The 18,076-nt window shown below is 39.9% G+C and overlaps 1 pseudogene; it reads left to right on the top strand.

Moving 5' to 3' along the window:
• Positions 1–1,380: 1,380 nt before the first annotated feature.
• LOC103548244 (small ribosomal subunit protein eS6-like) lies at positions 1,381–7,031 on the top strand (annotated as a pseudogene).
• Positions 7,032–18,076: the final 11,045 nt, after the last annotated feature.

The raw sequence follows: 18,076 nt of genomic DNA, 5'->3' as shown, positions 1-18,076 counted from the left end.
AGGGTACATGTGAAAGATCATGCTGCTGAGGTCCCGTGACTTCCCACTATTTTTAGCACAAGGAAGATGTTAGTTGTAACAGTGTACAATGGACTAATCAGCCGTAATAGAACTCACACTGTTTTTTACTTCACATTGCACTTATTATGTGCCTTGAATGTAAACCGCTCTTTGCTTCTGACAAAGATGGCAGTTTGCCATGGTGAGATTCAGCCTTCTCTAAAGCTCAGCAAACACTGAATAGAAACAAGCCTGAGGACTCTGAAAAAGCAATTGTTTGAGTATATGTCACTTGCAGCCTAAGACAAAATTATTTTTGTTATGTCCATCCTTTCCTCCCTACCTCCGTCCTCAAATTAGCCAGCATTCACATACACCCGTTATCTGTGTATGAAAAATTATTGCCATTATTTCTCCACCCACGCTTAAAGAATTAAAGAAATTACGTTTTATATAAAGCCTTGAAGGATGACATCCCTGTACATCTTATACTCATTGTGAAATATGTGGAACTTAATGTGATAATATAAAGCATGATCATATAAGTAGATTGAAGTCACTTCAAAATATGACAAAAGATATTCTATTTAAAATTACACCCAACACCAAAAAGCAGTTTATTGTTTTGTACCATCTGTATGTACCATTAACAGATTCAATAGTTTGCTCTCAAAACAGATTTAGAACAATTTACTGTAAAGTAAATTGTTGTTGGCAAGCCTTCCTACATTGTTATCATCCTATGATTTTCCAGCCATGTTGGCTTATTTAAAAGTTTAAAAAATTTTTATCACAGTAATACATGCCCATGATAAAAACAATCAAATAGTAAAGAGGGGTTGTAAAGAGAAGGATCTCTTTCCCGCAGTGCCCTCTCTGTGCCCAGGCTCATTTCCAGCAGCAACTTAGAACCTTTTTGGGTTTTTAGGTCCTCTGGGAATTACCTTCTAAAGTCTAAATAAATAACAGGCTTATAATGGTTTTTCTTGATTTACTCAACAAATGATTCGACAAATATTTATTGCATGCCTACGATTTGCTGGACGCTATTCCAACGCTGAGATGCAGCATTAAACAAAACAGACGAAAGTCTCCGACCTAATGGAGCTGACACTCTACTGGGCTGGTGATGAGGAGAGGCAAGAAAAAACAACATGAATGAACAATTTCTATAATCTATTAAAAAGGGGAAAATTGCTATCAAGTAAAAGAAAGGGGTGACGTGGGCAAAGGGAATACTGAGGATGGGGAGGTGGTTTGCAGTTTAAGATAGAGTAGTCAGGGATGACCTAGCTAAGAATGTGAGATCTGTGCAAAGATATAAAGGAAGCAATACAATAATCTGTGAGAATGTCTCAAAGGAGAGTGTCCAGGCAGAAAGAACAGCAAGTGCAAAGGCCCTGAGGCAGGAGCATGCCTGGCTGGCTTAAGGAACAGCAAGGAGGCCCAGCTTGGCTGAAGTCGAGTGAGCAAAGGAGAGCGTAGTATGATATGGGGGCTGTGAAGCAATGGGATTAGGAAGTCGATCATGGAAGGCTCCTTTTGAATTTACTCAACATGAAATGGGAGTGACGGGAAGAATTTGAGCAGACAATTAATTAAATAATAGAGTTTTTGCTTTATTGAGGAAAGGATGTACAGGGGCAAGAATGGAAGCTGATCATTTTGGAGTCTCTGGTGATCCAGGTGAGAAGAGGAAACTTGAAGCAGGCTACTGGCAGCACAGGGGGTACAAAACGGTCAGATCTGGGTATACATTGAAGCTTACATGATTTTCTGACATATTGGCTTTTATAGAATGTAAAAGAGAGAGACTTTGCCTGAGCTACTGCAAGGAAAGGGTGGCCCTATGGAGATAAGAGAGACTGCGGTGGGGTGGGTTTGGGAGGAAGATTTGGTTATAGACATGCGAGTTTGACATGCCTTTTAGATACTGAAGTGGTAATAACAAGGAGACGAGTGGTCATAAGAGGCTGGAGTTCCGGGCCAAGGTCCAGAGTGCATGTTTACATTTTTGGTCATTTGCATTTTGGTATTTAAGGTCATGTGTTTGGGTCATATGATTCCCTCACTAAGGGAATGAGGCTAAAAAGAGAAATCCAAGAACTGAGCCCAGGGACACACTCACATTAAAAGTGTAGATAAATGAGGAGAAACCTGCAAAAGGAACTAAAAAGAAGTGAGGTAAGAGGAAAATCAGGAGAATACCGGAAGAAAGGTAGAAAAGTAGGCTAATAAATATATATCAGGCTCACATGATTCACAGGAATATACCTGCATTAGAGAAAGAATTATGATGAGAATGGCCATCCTGCAGCCAAATAAAAGATAGCACTAAAAATATCATATAAATAATGGAACATTACAGGCATTTCCTTGAGAGTTTAGAATCAGTATTCTAAAAGTATCTCGAATAAAAGAAAATATATGTAAAATAGCATTGCTATATAATAGAATAATCACTTTTCAAGTATTATGAAACTGTGTCAACAGACAGTTTATGTACCAATGAATAACTTTAACAGAAATGTGAAAGATGTGTATGAATAATATCACAATACTGTTCTGATATAAAAATTTAAAAGATTTATTAGAAATATGCATTTGATCATGCACTGGAAGACTAATATTAGAAAAATGTTGATTTTTCCCAAATGTGTGGGTTTATTATAATTCAAAACAGAATTCTAATGGGCAATTTCTTTGGTATAGTAATGATCATGGCAGCACTATTTGTAATAGCCAACAAACTAGAAACAATTCAAATGTCCATAAATAATTAAATAAAGAAATAGTGCATTCACTCAATGGAATAATATACAGCAATGAGAATGAATGAACCACAACTACAGACAACAGTCTGATCAATCTCACTAATGTAATATTGAACAAAAGAAGGCAGACACTAAAGCATATATACTTTATGAGTCCATTTATATAAAGTTCTAAAACAGATAAAAATAATCTAAGATACCTAGAAGTGGTGCAAGGGAGACTTCAGCTCTGGTAACGTTTCATTTCTTGATTTTTGGGGGCTGGTTACATACGTGCCTATTTTGTGAAAATCCATAGAAATTACATTTATGCTTGGTGTACTTTTGTATATGACTATTTTACTTTGATAAAAATTAAATTTAAAAATACCTATAGTTTTTTAAAAAGTTGGACGTACTGATTTAATCATTCATTTGTAAACAGAGACAGTAAAAAATCAGCTTAGAGTTTGTTCAGAAAGAAAAGTAATGATAAAACTGTATAAAATGTTTAAAAAAGTGGAATGAATGAAATACTCTGGCGATAGGAGGAAAGGAATGAATGATCGATAAATGACGTTGGGATTTTCAAACCTCCTATGCAGCTGGGTATAATCATGGGATCAAATTTTGGCTAATGGGATGTGAGTGAAATGGATATGTGCCACTTACAAGTCTTGCTCCTTAAGGGATTGGGTTTGTATTCCTTCTGGTCCTTCTCCCCTGTCTTTCTAGTTTGAAGAAGGAGAAATTTAAACAATTGCCTGAGACACAGGGATGGGAACCACTTGCAAGTATGGAAGAACCCCGTTGGTAGGCCTGGACTGTTAACTGGATGAGAAGTAAACTTCTAGCTTGTTAAGCAAGGAAACAAACAAGAAAAACATAAATAAAGTTGCAAGTACTGTCTGTTCCTTAAGGAATATATTAGTTCTCTATTGCTCATAACCAATTACACCAAAATGTAATAGCTGAAATCTACAAACGGGTATTATCTCAGAATTTCTTTGAATCAGGAATTTCAAGAGCAGCTTAACTGGGTACCTTTCACTCAAGATCTCTCAGGAGGGTGCAGTCAAGCTGTTCGCTGGGGCTGCAGTTATCTCAAGACTCAACTGAGGCTGAAGCACTAGCTTCCAAGCTCGGTCACATGGTTGTTGGCAGGCTTCAGTTCCTTGCAGGCTGTTGGCTCGAGAGTCTCAGTTCCTCTTGTGCTGTTGGACAGAAGGCCTGAGCTCCTCATCACACCATGTGGTTCTATCTGTAGGGCTGCTCACAGTATGGCTGCTTCCTTCCCTCAGTGCAAGTAATCCAGGAGAAACGGGGAGAGAGAACCCAGGATGGGATCTGCAGTTATTTATAACCTAATATTGAGCCAGTAACTCCAGCCTACACTCAAGGGGAGGGGATTAGATAAGGTCATAAAGGCCAGGAGGCAGAGATATTTAACATCATCCCCCCCAGGAAAACAAACAATTTAGATCCTCATTAGTACTATACCAAAGTAATTTGCAGATGAATAAAAAGTAAAGCCATTTCTAAAAATAGCAGAAAGTATATGTGAATGTTCCTTTAGTATAAGAATGGGAAGAATGTCCTCAGTTTAAAACAATGGAAGCTCTCTGTCACAAGCTGAGTTTTCCAGGAAGCAGACACTGAATTAGTGTTAGAATGTGAAAGGCTTATTGGTAAGTAATACCCGTGAAAGGAAAAGGGGAGGAAGCGGGACTGGGCAGGGAATGAGGGTCTGAGAAAGGTCAGTTAGCCCAAAGGGGAACTCTAGAACAAAGATTTCCCATTAGAGCTGTCCCAGGTTGGGTGGACTAGTTAGGCCCTTGAATGAGTTTCTTGCTCAATATGTGGACAGTGGCAGCCCTGAGAATGAGAGCAACCTCAGTTGGAAAGCTGAGGAGCACTCTGAAGGAACCAATAGCTGGAGGTTGTGTGCTAACTACACTGTTTAACTGGGCAGCAAGTGCATTTTTGAAGGAAGATCTGAGCAGAGCATCTCTGTCTCTGCCACAGTCCATCCCTTGTGCCATGTTGATCCAGTGCTTCACACACGTGTGCAGGGCAGCCCCTCAGGGCTCTAACAGACCTCTCTTCCTGAGAAGAAACTGCCCGTGGGCTCTTGCACTAGGCAAAAAATAGCCATTAGAGGGGTCCTGCATTGGGCAGAAGTGGCTAGCCCCTTATACTACTGCTTTGCTCACTCATGGGCTGAGGACCATCTTGAAAATAGGGTGCCCTCAGCTCAAAAGCTGAGGCAAAACCTGAAAGAACTAACAGCTAGAGGCTATCAGCTAAGCATACTCCTTGTCACTGGGCAAGAGGTCCTTTCTGGAAGGGCAATCTGAGCAGCATACAATCACAAGTGAAAATATCCAAAAAAATTTTTTTGTTTCATAAATACATAATCCTCAAAACTCAAATATAAAAGTGAAGAAAAAACCCATGAAATGTTAGTGACAACTTCATAAAAGGTTAACACCCTATCGTAATATCAGTCCTTAGTAAAAATCTATAGTGTATGTACTATGTATGATATGTATGATATATTTAGTGGGGTTTAAGTTAACCACTTAAGATGCCAATGAATACTCAGAACAAAGTTCTCAAACAGAAAAAATACAATTAACTAATATGAAAAAGTATTTAGCCAGTACAAGTAGTCAAATGAGTGCAGATTAAAGCAATAAAATAAATTTTGGGGGCCAATCAGATTTCCAGTTTTTTTAGGAAATGATTTCGTTTTAGCAAGTGAGCTTTAAGTTAAACCCTCGCACACACCTGGCAGGAATGTAAATTCATATTTCTATAAATCAATTTGGCATCAGGTTTCAAGAGTTGTAAAAACAAATCCTTTTTACTCAGTAGCTGTACTTCAAGAGTTTGTTGCTTTTTTTTGGTGGCAACTTGGAGGTGGTCACCTGTTTCAAGATGAAGCTGAACATCTTTTTCGCAACCACTGGAAGCTAGAAACTCATTGAAGCGGACAACGAACACAACCTTCACACCTTTTATTAAGAAGCATATGGCCAGGGGCCGGCCCCGTGGCCGAGTGGTTAAGTCACACGCTCCGCTCCGGCAGCCCAGGGTTTCGCCAGTTTGGATCCTGGGCCTGGATGTGGCATGGCTCATCAAGCCACGCTGAGGTGGCATCCCGCATGCCACAACTAGAAGGACCCACAACTGAAAAGCATACAACTATGTACTGGGGGGCTTTGGGAAGCAAAAGGAAAAAAATAAAATCTTTAAAAAAAAAAAAAAAAAAGCAGCATACGGCCAGAGAAGCTGCTGCTGCTGCTCAGGGTGAAGAACGGAAGGATTATGTGGTCCAAGTCAGTGGTGGAAATCACAAACTAGATTTCCTGGTGAATCAGGGTGTCTTGACCCACGGCTGTGTCCACTTGCTACTGAGTAAGGGGCATTCCTGTTGCAGACCAAGGAGGACTGGAGAAAGAAAGCAAAAATGTGGATGCCAATCTGAATGTTTGTAACTTGGTTATTGCAAAAAGAAAAGGGGAGAAGGACATTCCTGGGCTCACTGAGACTACTGTGCCTCATCTCCTGAGGCCCAAAAGTGCTAGTAGAATTTGTAAATTTTTCAGTCTCTCCAAAGAAGATGATGTCCATCAGTGTGTTGTGAGAAAGCCCCGGAACAAAGAAGGTAAGCAAACCAGGACCCAAGAGCCCAAGATTCAGCATCTTGTTGCTCCATATGTCCTGCAACACCAACGTCTGTGTATTGCTCTGAAGAAACAGCTACTAAGACAAACAAGGAAAGGTCACAGAATATGCTAAACTTATGGCCAAGAGAATGAAGGAGGTCAAAGAAAAATGCCTGGAACAGATTGCCAAGGACAGAGGCTGTCGTCTCTGAGAGGTTCTACATCGAAGTTGCAGTCTAGTAAAAAATAAGATTTTTAAGAGTAACAAATAAATAAGAGCAGACACCCAAAAAGACAAAAGAGTTTATCCTAAAGAAATAATCAGAAATGTGGACAGAGATTTATACATAAAGATATTCATCTTGGTATTATTTGTTATATCAAAACCCAGAAGCAACCCAAGCACCCAAAGTCAGGAAAAGGGTTATGTACGCTGCATTGTAACTATGTGATAGTGTGTTTTACAGCCATTAACATGAAAATGTGTGATGAGCCTTTAATGTCGAGAGATAACGCTTATGACATGTTAAATGAAAATAAAAACAATCACATATATAGTATTACCTCAAATATGTAAAAATCCGTAAAAAGATATGTAGAAGAAAATATGCCCAAAATAAAAACATTGATTTGATTATCTTTGGTTGGGTGATTTTATTTTCTTCTTCTTACTTTCAAACTTTGCAAAATAAACATTCGTAGAGGGGCCGGCCCCATGGCTGAGTGGTTAAGTTTGTGCGCTCCGCTGCGGTGGCCCTGGGGTTTCGCTAGTTCAGATCCTGGGCGCAGACCTAGCACTGCTCATCAAACCATGCTGAGGCAGTATGCCACACAGCACAACTAGAAGGACCTACAATTAGAATATACCACTATGTACTGGGGGGCTTTGGGGAGAAGAAGAAGAAGAAGAAGAAAAAAGATTGGCAAAGGATGTTAGCTCAGGGCCAATCTTTAAAAAAAAACCATTCTTAGAGTCATCTCAAGTGACATTAGCTAAAAATTGCTTTCCTTGTCCTTAGAGAATAGTTTGGGTTCTGTGCTTCTCTCTGTATGCCAACTGCGCTTTCTCAGTGCATGCCCCTCTCTTAGCATTAACCGCATGGTACTGAAGTTTTTCTGTGATCTGTCATGCAATTCTGACACTAACTATCCAGAATTAGGTCAGATTTCACAGGTTGAGGGCACAGTGCTCCACAAGACTCCTGTCACTTCAGACATCAGCTGTAAGCTCTCGGGTTCCTAGGACACCTAAACTTGTGACCAACTGGCCACAAATTTGAGGGATCCCACTACCTCCTCAGGTTCTATAATTTGCTAGAATTTCTCATAGAATTCAGGAAAGTACTAGGCTTAGGATTATAATTTTATTATAAAGGATATAAATTGGGACCAGCCAAATGAAGAATCTCATTGGGTGAGGTCTGAGAGGGACCCAAACAAAAAGTTTTCATGTCCTCAGGATGTGTCATCCTCCTGGCACATTGATATGCATCACTAACCTGGAAGCTTGCCTGAGCTTCTGGTGCCCAGTTTTTATTGGGGTTTCATTACATAGGCTTGACTGATTGAATTGTTGTCCACATGATTGAACTCAATCTTGGTCTCCCCTCCCCTCCTCAGAGGTTGGGAAGTTGGGCTTATAACACCTGGCTCAAAGCCTCAACTCTCTAATCATACAGGTGGTCTCTCCAGCATGGCAGCCCCTATCCTGAAACTATCTAGGGCCTCACCAGGAGTCACCTCATTAGCATAAATCCAAGTGTGGCCTGAGGCGCTCATCATGAATAACAAAGACATTCCTTTCACTGAGGAAATACCAAGGGTTTAGAAGCTCCCTCCCAGGAATCAGGGGAAAAGACCCACCAAATCCTTTATAATACATCAGTATTTGTCTCCCCCTTGGCTGTGGCCTCCCATATGGAGGGACCATGCCAAGTATGCCTATGCCTGGGACTGGCTCCCAGCAGATATTTTTCTTTCAGTAAATCTAGCAGTTTAGGAAACTTTGCCTAAGGCACATTAGTGAGTCAGAGCTGCCCCTCACTGTCTGTGAGTCCCAACTTGACACTTTCTTCCTTACTTTGCCTTTCCACCACAGTAACCTCAGGAGGCCATGTTTCCAGGAATTAGTAATGCACTGACATTTCGGTCCTTTTATAATTTAATTTGTCACTGAGAACAACCGTAATACAACAGCAACAACCACAAATATGCTTTTTCTTTTATCATCTTTTTTCTTTCAGCTTGGTGGGTATCTATCTATAGAAACACATTAGCTAATTTTGAATTAACTAGGAAATTAATAGAAAATGTATCAGCTTTGTGCAGGAAAGGCAACAAATGGGAGTGCAGGACTGGCATTTCATGGCTGTGTTTAAGAGTGGCTAAGACTGTCAATATTAAGTGGGTTATAGAAGTAAGTGCTGGGATTTTCATTTTTGTTCTCAATCTAAGGATGGCCTGGGGATTGGCTTTTAGAACATCAACATGGTATTTGGTGAAACTGACAAATTAGTTAATAATATTTATGCTTACTCTTTTATTCCAAAAGCTATCTGCTGCTGGTAGGTGATGCAGTCAACACTGAGCACTGAATATTTAACATAGTTCTTCAAGTCTTTGGTAATTTCTATTTCATGATCCGGGGCATCACAGATCACTGGGTTTTACTTCTAGGCACATGGCCATGGCGATGCCTCCCTGGCAGTCCAGTCCTATGGCAGTCTCCCTCAGTATTGCCCTACTATCACCAGGTCCTTTTCTGGTCTTAACCCTTAGTTTTTCTCTTCCTCTCTGAGCAGGTTTGATCCCAGACTTATGGGAGAAGACAAGACTTTTTGTAATTGGGATGAACAGAGAGCTTTCTGTGTTTATTGCATTTGTGTGGTCTCTTCTTCTGCCTGAGAGTGAGGGTCTTCCATGGCCTATATTCACAGTAATTCCTAGGTATCATCGAATACGCAAACATATTTAAATTTTCCTATTAAAACCAAGGGTTTATTTTATTTTATTTAAAACTGGGGAGAATAACAGTGTGTGTGTGTGCATGACTGAGTGGAGAAATTTGCAGGAACGATGTCCTTGAGCAGGGCCTGCAGCATGCTCAGCCCCAAGGGTGACCACCATGTGTGTTCTGTGTGAATATTACCCCATGAGCGTGCATCACTTAGCCTATCTGTGCAGGCTAAAGGGAGTGGAACTGAAGGAATTAACAGCCCACCAAAGTGGTATGAGCCTATTTTAAACTGAAAACATCTGAACAGACAGCAGCCGCAGAAGAAACATCTCAACAAGCAGAACCTCCTGGAAATACAGCTGCCATTGACCTCCCTCTGAGGGAATTTCCTGTTTGAAAGAAGACTGACCCTTAACACCAGAAAGTTTGAATTCAGCTGCCATACTCCTCTCTCTCCTCAAATAGGGAAATTTCTAGCCGGGAAGGAGATAGACTCCCCATCTTCATTAGCATCAAAAAGCCAAATAGAACCTTCCATACCGTCCCATTCGAACCCTAGCCCCCGCTGTGTTAATTTGGTATATAAGCCATTATCTCTAGCTATTCAGTGAGTTATTCATCTCTGAGCAACTCCACCTGCCCCTGTAAAATAGACCTTGTCTTTTCTCCAGTTAATCTATTATCAGTTAATTTTTCGGCTCCTAACTATTTGGACCTAAGTTGGTAGAGGAAAACTTTTCCTCCCAACAGGATCTGGGTACATGTGGAGAGTCAGCCTTAATTAGGAGCACGGACACTTCATCCATAGTAACAGGAGGGAAGGCAGAGGAATCTGTGTCTATCCAACCTCTCTCTCACCCTCAGACTTACAGGAAGTGTCATCTACTCTCACTGGCTCGTGTCCTCACTTCCTATTCACTCTCTACCTATTCCAGTATGGCTGCCAGCCTCAAGACACTTTCATTCAATCATTCACTCATCAAATATGTCTTTAATCCTACCATGTGGTCTAGGCCCTGGAGACAGAACATTGAACAAATTCCCCAAATCCCTGCCTCCATGGAGCTAGCTATCTAGTGGGAGAGAACAAATAGAAAACAAAGAAATGAACTACATAGTACATTCAGTGGTAGTAAGTGTCATGGACAAAACCAAATACATGCAAAGGAAGCAGGAAAGGGAGTTAGACAGTGTTGACTGCCTCACTGAGAAGGAGACATTTGAATAAAGCTCTGAGGAGGTAAGGTGCAAACCCTATGGATATAGTGGGAAGTCCGTTCCAGGAAGAGGGAACAGACAAGCAGAGGAGGCGTGCCTGGTGTATTCAAGGAATAGCAAAGAAATTGGTAGGGAGTGAGCAGGGGAGGAGGCATAGTAGGAGGTAAAACCAATGAGGTCACGGGGCCAGCCCCGTGGCTGAGTGGTTAAGTTCCTGTGCTGCACTTCGTAAGTCCAGGGTTTTGCTGGTTTGGATCCTGGGTGCTGACCTAGTACTGCTCATCAAGCCATGCTGAGGTGGCGTCCCATATAGCAGAGCCAGAAGGACCTACAACTAGAATATACAACTATGTAGTGGGAGGGCTTTGGAGAGGAGGAAAAAAAAGAGGAAGATTGGCAACAGATGTTAGCTCAGGGCCAATCTTTCAAAAAAAACCAAAAAAACCCAATGAGGTCATCTGGGGCTGGATTGTGTGGGAGTCTGTAACCATTGCAAGTGTTTTGGCTTTACTCTGAGTGAGATAACGACCCATTGTAGTGATCTGAGCAGAAAAGTGACCTGTTGAAAATGGACTGTGAGGCAGCAAAGATGGAAGTAAGGACAGCAGTAACAATGCTGATGTAATAATCCCACCAAGAGATAATGGACACTGCTTTGGAAAGTGATCTGGCCATTCCTCAAAAGGTTAAACATAGAGTTACCATATGACCCAGCAATTGTACTCCTGGGTACATACCCAAGAGAAATGAAAACATGTCCAAACAAAACATGTATATTCATAGCATCATTATTCATAAGAGCCAAAAATTAGAAACTACCCAAATGTCCATCAACCAATGAATGGATAAACAAAGTGTGGTATATCCATAAAATGGTACATTATTCAGTCATAAAAAGGACTGAACTACTGCTGTAACCTACAACATGGATAAACCTTGAAAACATTATGCTATATGAAAGAAGTCAGTCACAAAACATTGCACAGTGTGTGATTCCATTTATATGAAAAGTCCAGAATAGATAACTTCATAGAGACAGAAAGTAGATTAGTGGTTGCCAGGGACTAAGAGGAAGAGGGCATGCGGAGCGACTGCTAATTCTTTTTGGGGTGATGAAAATATTCTAAAATTAACTGTGGTGATGATTGCACAACTATGTGAATATACTAAAAACCATTGAGTTGTCTACTTTAGACAGGTGAATTGCATGGTTTGTGAATTATGTCTCAATAAAGCCATTAGTAAAACTAAGAAGAGACAGCGGTGCTTGGTATGGGGAGGTGGTGAGATGTGGTCAGAGGTTGCAATACTTTGAAGGTAGAGCTAATAGAATTTGATGAAGATTGGATGGGTTGTATGAAAGAAAACAAGGAGTCAAAGATAATGCTGAATATCTTTTGGCCTGAGCATCTTAAAGGGTGGCGCTGATGCTAAGTGAGCTGAGGAGGACTGCTGGAGGAACAAGTTTAGAGAAGAACATCAGGAGCTCTCTTTTGAGAGCTTTGTTAAGCTTGAGATGCTTAGTAGACAATATGGAATTGGAGATATAAGTCTGGGGTTCAGGAAAGAGTTGGACTAGAGACATACAATTGGGAGTCAGCAGCTAGATGGTGTTTAACTGGTTAAAATCATCAATGACCTCCCTGTAGCCAAATCCTCACCTTACTTGACTTCTCAACAGCATTGGACACCATTGACTATCATCTTCATCTAAAATCATCCCTTCTCTTACTTACAGTAGAGAAATTTTGCTATTTCTCTCATTCCTTTCTGGTCTCTCTCAATCTGTGTTATTTATAGGGTCATCTTCCACCTAATTTTCAGTTCAGAGTTCTTCAAGGTTTTTCCTGTACCTTTTCCCTCATCTTACCATATACTATCTGTCTAAGAGATCTTATCCATACCCATAATTTCAATTGTCTTGTACACAAACTCACAAGTGAGCTTCATATCTTTTAAATAATCATTAAATATATATCAAAAGCATCTCAAATTCAACTTGTACAACAATGAACTCATGATCTCTCCCTCCACTCCCATCCCAAACCTGCTCCTTTTCCAACATCCTTTATTTCAATGATTAAGTTATTTCTTTACGCAAACCACAAGCCAAAAGCAATTCTTAGGATCTCTTTCTCCAGGATATCTAATCTGACACCAAATTCTGAGGATTTTATCTCCTGAAATATCTTCTAAATGTCTCTACTTCTCTTTGTTTTTACTGATCAGCTATACAAATATATTTCCACTGTGTAATTTTTCACACAACAATCCATACTCATAATCAACACTTGTACCATTCTCATGTTCTGGAGACAGATTAACTACAGAATATTGTGGATTAAAAAAAATTGGATGTAGGGGCATGGATTCCCTATACAAGTGGAGGACTTTCCCTCCCGAATGCTTTCTTCAACTCTTCCTTTTTGATTTTTCTACCTCTTATCTCTTTTAAATCCAAATCATCCTACCAGTTATCACCAGATTAATTCTCTTAACATGTAGTTCAGTTCACTTCCCAACTCAAAAGTCAAAACTGCATTGTTGCTTAAGAACTAAGGAGCAAACTGGTAATATTACCACTGTCAGTCCATTATAACAAGGTCCAAACACTCTTCTTCTCTATGTTCTAGTGTTATGGATTGAATAGCGTCCCCCAAAATTCATGTTCTTCCTGGAACCTCAGAACGTAACCTTATTTGGAAATAGAGACTTTGCAGATATAATCAAGTTAAGATAAGGTCATCAGGGTGGGCCCTAATCCAATATGGCTTGTGTCCTAATAAGAGGAAGGAGCTTGGAAACAGACCCACAGGAGAAGACCATCTGACAACTGAGGCAGAGACTGGAATGATGCAGCTCCAAGCCAAGACATGCCAAGATGGCCTCCACTAGAAGCTAGGAAGAGGCAAGGAAGGATTCTCCCCTACAGGTTTCAGAGGGAGTACGGCCCTTCCTACAGCTTAATTTTGCACTTCCATCTTCCAGAAATGTGAGATAATAAGTTTCTGTTATTTTAAGGCTTCCAGTTTGAGGTATTTTGTTATGGCAGCCCTAGGAAACTAATACATCTCATTACATTGGAAAATTTATATACCATGGCATTCACCCTTTTAAAGTGTACAATTTAGTGTTTTCAAAAATATATTCACGGGGGCTGGCCCTGTGGCCGAGTGGTTAAGTTCGAGCACTCTGCTGCAGACGGCCCAGTGTTTCGTTGGTTCGGATCCTGGGCACGGACATGGCACTGCTCATCAAACCACGCTGAGGCAGCATCCCACATGCCACAACTAGAAGGACCCACAATGAAGAATACACAACTATGTACCGGGGGGCTTTGGGGAGAAAAAGGAAAAAAATAAAATCTTTAAAAAAAAATATATATATATATATTCACAAGGTTGTACAACCAACATCATTATCTAATTTTGGAATATTTCCCTCAGCCCTAAAATAAATGCCATACCTCTTAGAAGGAGTTCCCCAATCCCTTATCCCGCCAGCTCCTGGTAACCACAAATCTTTCTTTGTGGATTTGTTATTCTGGACTGCACTATTTTTTATCTGTTTCCATGCCTTTTTCTCATGTCCTCTCCTCAGCACCCCTAATAGTTTCATAACTATTTATGTCATTCACTCCCTCACTAAATTAGTTCTACCTGAGGATAGGGAATGTGTCTTAGGCGTACCCTTGTTCCTAGTATAAGACCTGGTATGTATTAAGCATTCATAACATGCTTCCTGAGTGAAAACATGAATCAATGAATGCCCATTTTAAAGATCATCCTCTTTCTATCACCTGTCTTTTCTCATCTGGCTCAAATCTATGTTTCTAACTCCTGTGGTTCTGGAATCAGATTAATTTTTGACACGTAAAATATAAACACATAGTAATATGTGCTACAGTATTCAGTGGAAGAAATTTACTGAAGAAACTACTCTGCATCTACCATTGAGCAAGATTCTCATCATTGCGCAAACTAATGATGATGATGAAATAGATGTAAATGAAAGCTGGTTTTTTAAGGCCACCTGCATCATTTACTTTAATGATGTTACAGTCTCGAATGACACTGTCCAAGACTAGAAATGATGTGAACTGCAAGAGATCAGCATGTGGATTCTTGGTCTAAGTATGAATTGCTGAAAGAAGACAAATGATGCTGCTTGAAATTATGACTTGAAAAGCAAGTAAACCATGAATCATCCCCATGTATAAGCTTGTAATCAGAACAACGGAGAACTGATATGTGAATAGTTGTCACTACTCTGTTGTTGGCAAAACATTGCCCAATTCACAGCTACGCATGTAGCTGAAATGTCGTAATGTTTAAGCAGGTAGCCTAAATGTCAACACGATTCATGTTATCTGGAAGAGTGGACACTTCTATTTCCAATTTACCTAATTTTTCTTTTTACTGTATGTTTGGAAAAAAAGAGATATCCTAAATTAGCTAAAGCTAGGACAGAAGATTGTGCTTCTCTGTAGAAAATTACCATGTTAACAGTGACAGTACTAAGTATGTGTAGTATTGTATAGCACAGTACTTTAAGATGTACCAAATACATTCTTCATCCTTGAAAAATATTTAAAACACTCTTGCCAATGAAGTAGCATTGTCTCATATTTACAAATGAGGAAATGTCCTTGGTAAGATGAAATTATTTGCTTGTGGATATATACAGATAGTATATGGTGGGAAGCCAGGATGCAAACCCAAGTTTTCACCTTCAAACTTCAGACTCTGGATCTTCACAATTCAAATGTTAAGCACAGCAGAAATAAGCAATGTTGCTCCATTTAACAATGATGATGATGTAATTACAAACAATAACAATGGTAAATATATTGATTTCTTTGTCTCTATGAGAATGTAAGCTCTAGGAGGATAGATATTTTGTTTTGGTCACTGCTGCATCCCCAGGGCCTAGGACAGTGCCTGGCACATAAGGGGCCCACCACTAAAACTTCTTTGTAAATCAAAGAACAATCCATCACATTTTCAAAGACATTTCACAAATATTATTTCATTGATTGTCATGGCAATTTCCAAGTTTCTGACTCTGACTCCAGTATTTTTTTATTATTCCACATTGTATGAAAATAAAAGTTAAAAGACCAGTTAAAAAAAAAATCAGTGCAGAGAGATTAAAAGTAGCATATATTAGTTCATCCAGATCAGCCCCATAATAGGATCCCAGGCAATCTTACCTCGAGGATGACAAGTATTGACTTGAGCAGGTTGGCTTCTCTACAGATGGAAGGTGTTGAAAGGCATGTGGAGAAAGTCACCATAAAGGAACACACACATCTGTCAAGATGAAAAAGATAAGAAACAACTCTACATTAAAATTCTGAAATGTGGGAGAAGGTTGGCTTCCCTTCATATGGGAAGGGAGGATTCAAGTTCATCTCTTGGTAGAGCTACTAAAATGTTTTTCTTTACTATTATCCTGGTTTTTTACATTTACTGTGGAGAATCAAAAAGTGATTAATCGAGTTCAAAAATTAGCAAGCATTTTGTTTTGGGATGAAAGTTAACAAGGCCCTGAGCTCTGAGGAATCTCCTCTCAAGGGGCCTGATGCTTGTGAGAGAAGGAGATGCTGAGTAAGTGGGCTGTGGCTCTGCTTCACTTTCTCAAACGTAGGAACTGGGGAAAGGGATTCTGCTTTCAAAACAAGCTTGAAACCCACTTCTACTTAAAGTATAATGCAATCAACTTTATATTATGTAGGACAGTCATTTATTTCTTACTCTCCATCCTGAAGCAACAGCCAATCAAAAGTACAGTATTTATTTTTAGTGTAAAGGTTGCTTATCTGGCCATCTCAGCTAACTGGAGCTCAATTAAGAAGTAGGAAGGGAAGGAAAAGGAAGGCTCACAACTGGCCTGGGCCTCACTAATACTACAGTGCCATCCTCTAAACTGCTAAGCTATCTCCTCACAGGCGAGTCCTCAGTCTTCGTCAGTCCTGCTACCCGCAATGCTAACAGCCCCAGCTCTTGCTTCCCAGGCCCCAACAGCAGTACAGTGCCCAGGGAGGAAGGGAGGCCCCAGGAGGGTGATGGGGTATTAGAAATAAGCTCTAATGGCTGCAAAATGTAACAGGGAGAGATGAGTTAGGATGGCAGAGCTCCTCTTTATCAGCCCCCTCCTCAAATTCCTTTTTTTTTTTTAAAGATTGGCACCTGAGCTAACGTCTGTTGCCAATCTGCTTTTCTTTTTCTTCTCCCCAAAGCCCCCAGTACACAGTTGTATATTCTAGTTGTAGGTCCTTCTGGCTCTGCTATGTGGGAAGCTGCCTCAGCATGACCTGATGAACGGTGCCCAGGATCCGAACCAGTGACACCCTGGGCCGCCGAGGCTGAGTGCGTGAACTTAACCACTCCGCCAGGGGACCGGCCTCTCAAATTTCTTACAGGAAGCACCTGTGCATCATGGTGGACACTAAGGTTGAGTTTATAAGCCTCAGCTGACTGACAAGACCTGCTGATAGAAAGATGTAGAGAGTGATGTTTGTGACAATGGTGTGAGGATATGAAAAATATTTAAAACACTCTTGGGAATTAAGTATTATCATTTCCCACATTTACAAAGGAGAGAGTAAGTTTAAAAGATTAAATTGTGTTTAATATCATTCTTTTAAGAAAAGAGGGATCTGTGTGGTTACAATTTTGAAGAAATATTTGAAAAATCTTGGTAGGTGAAAGGGAAAAGCCTCAGTTACCAGAAAAATCCCACTATTTGGGAAAGTGAGTCTCTAAGTGATGGCCAACAAAGGGTGTTATTTTACTTAGAAGTAACAATATGTTTAATTACAGGACGGCACGTTTGCGGAAAATCAATAAAATGTCCACGGATAGTTTTATTTCACAGAGCATAGATGACAGTCTGAGTTTCTGTAATCTTTTCCTTGAAATCTAAATTATTTTGAATAAATGCTTTAACACTAGTTTTTTGAAAGTACGCCTGTTCTTTAATTTCAACATTTTGTAAATAAATACATTATTTAAAAATATGCATTCCTACCAGAAAAATTGATATTGTCTACTATTTTGAAAAGGAATATAAAAAAAAATAATTGCTGTGCTTTTAAAAACCAAACAATAGTGCTCGCACTTTTCAGTCTCCTATTATATTAAAGTGCTTTATTATCATTAATATTACTTGTGATCTTAATTCACCTAAGTTTGTGATCCCACTTCAGCAGAGAAATAATTCATCCAATAACATGAGGGAATAGAACTGATCAGCTATACACACACACCCCTTGTGACACCATCCAAAACTCATAACAAGATGCCAGCCCAGAAATACGACAGCTATTGAGAAACAAAATTAGAAAAATAGTCTTTTGAAGAAATATTTCCTTTACTGCTATTCTATTTTTTTTTTAAATCACCCATTTCATGTGAAAAAAAATCAAATGAGGTATCCTTGAAAAATGGAAGTTTCAGTATACTCCATGTGCAGGA

Source organism: Equus przewalskii, chromosome 13, assembly GCF_037783145.1.
Source record: "Equus przewalskii isolate Varuska chromosome 13, EquPr2, whole genome shotgun sequence".
Taxonomy (NCBI): Eukaryota; Metazoa; Chordata; class Mammalia; order Perissodactyla; family Equidae; genus Equus; species Equus przewalskii.
This window is presented reverse-complemented; position numbering and strand designations above follow the sequence as displayed.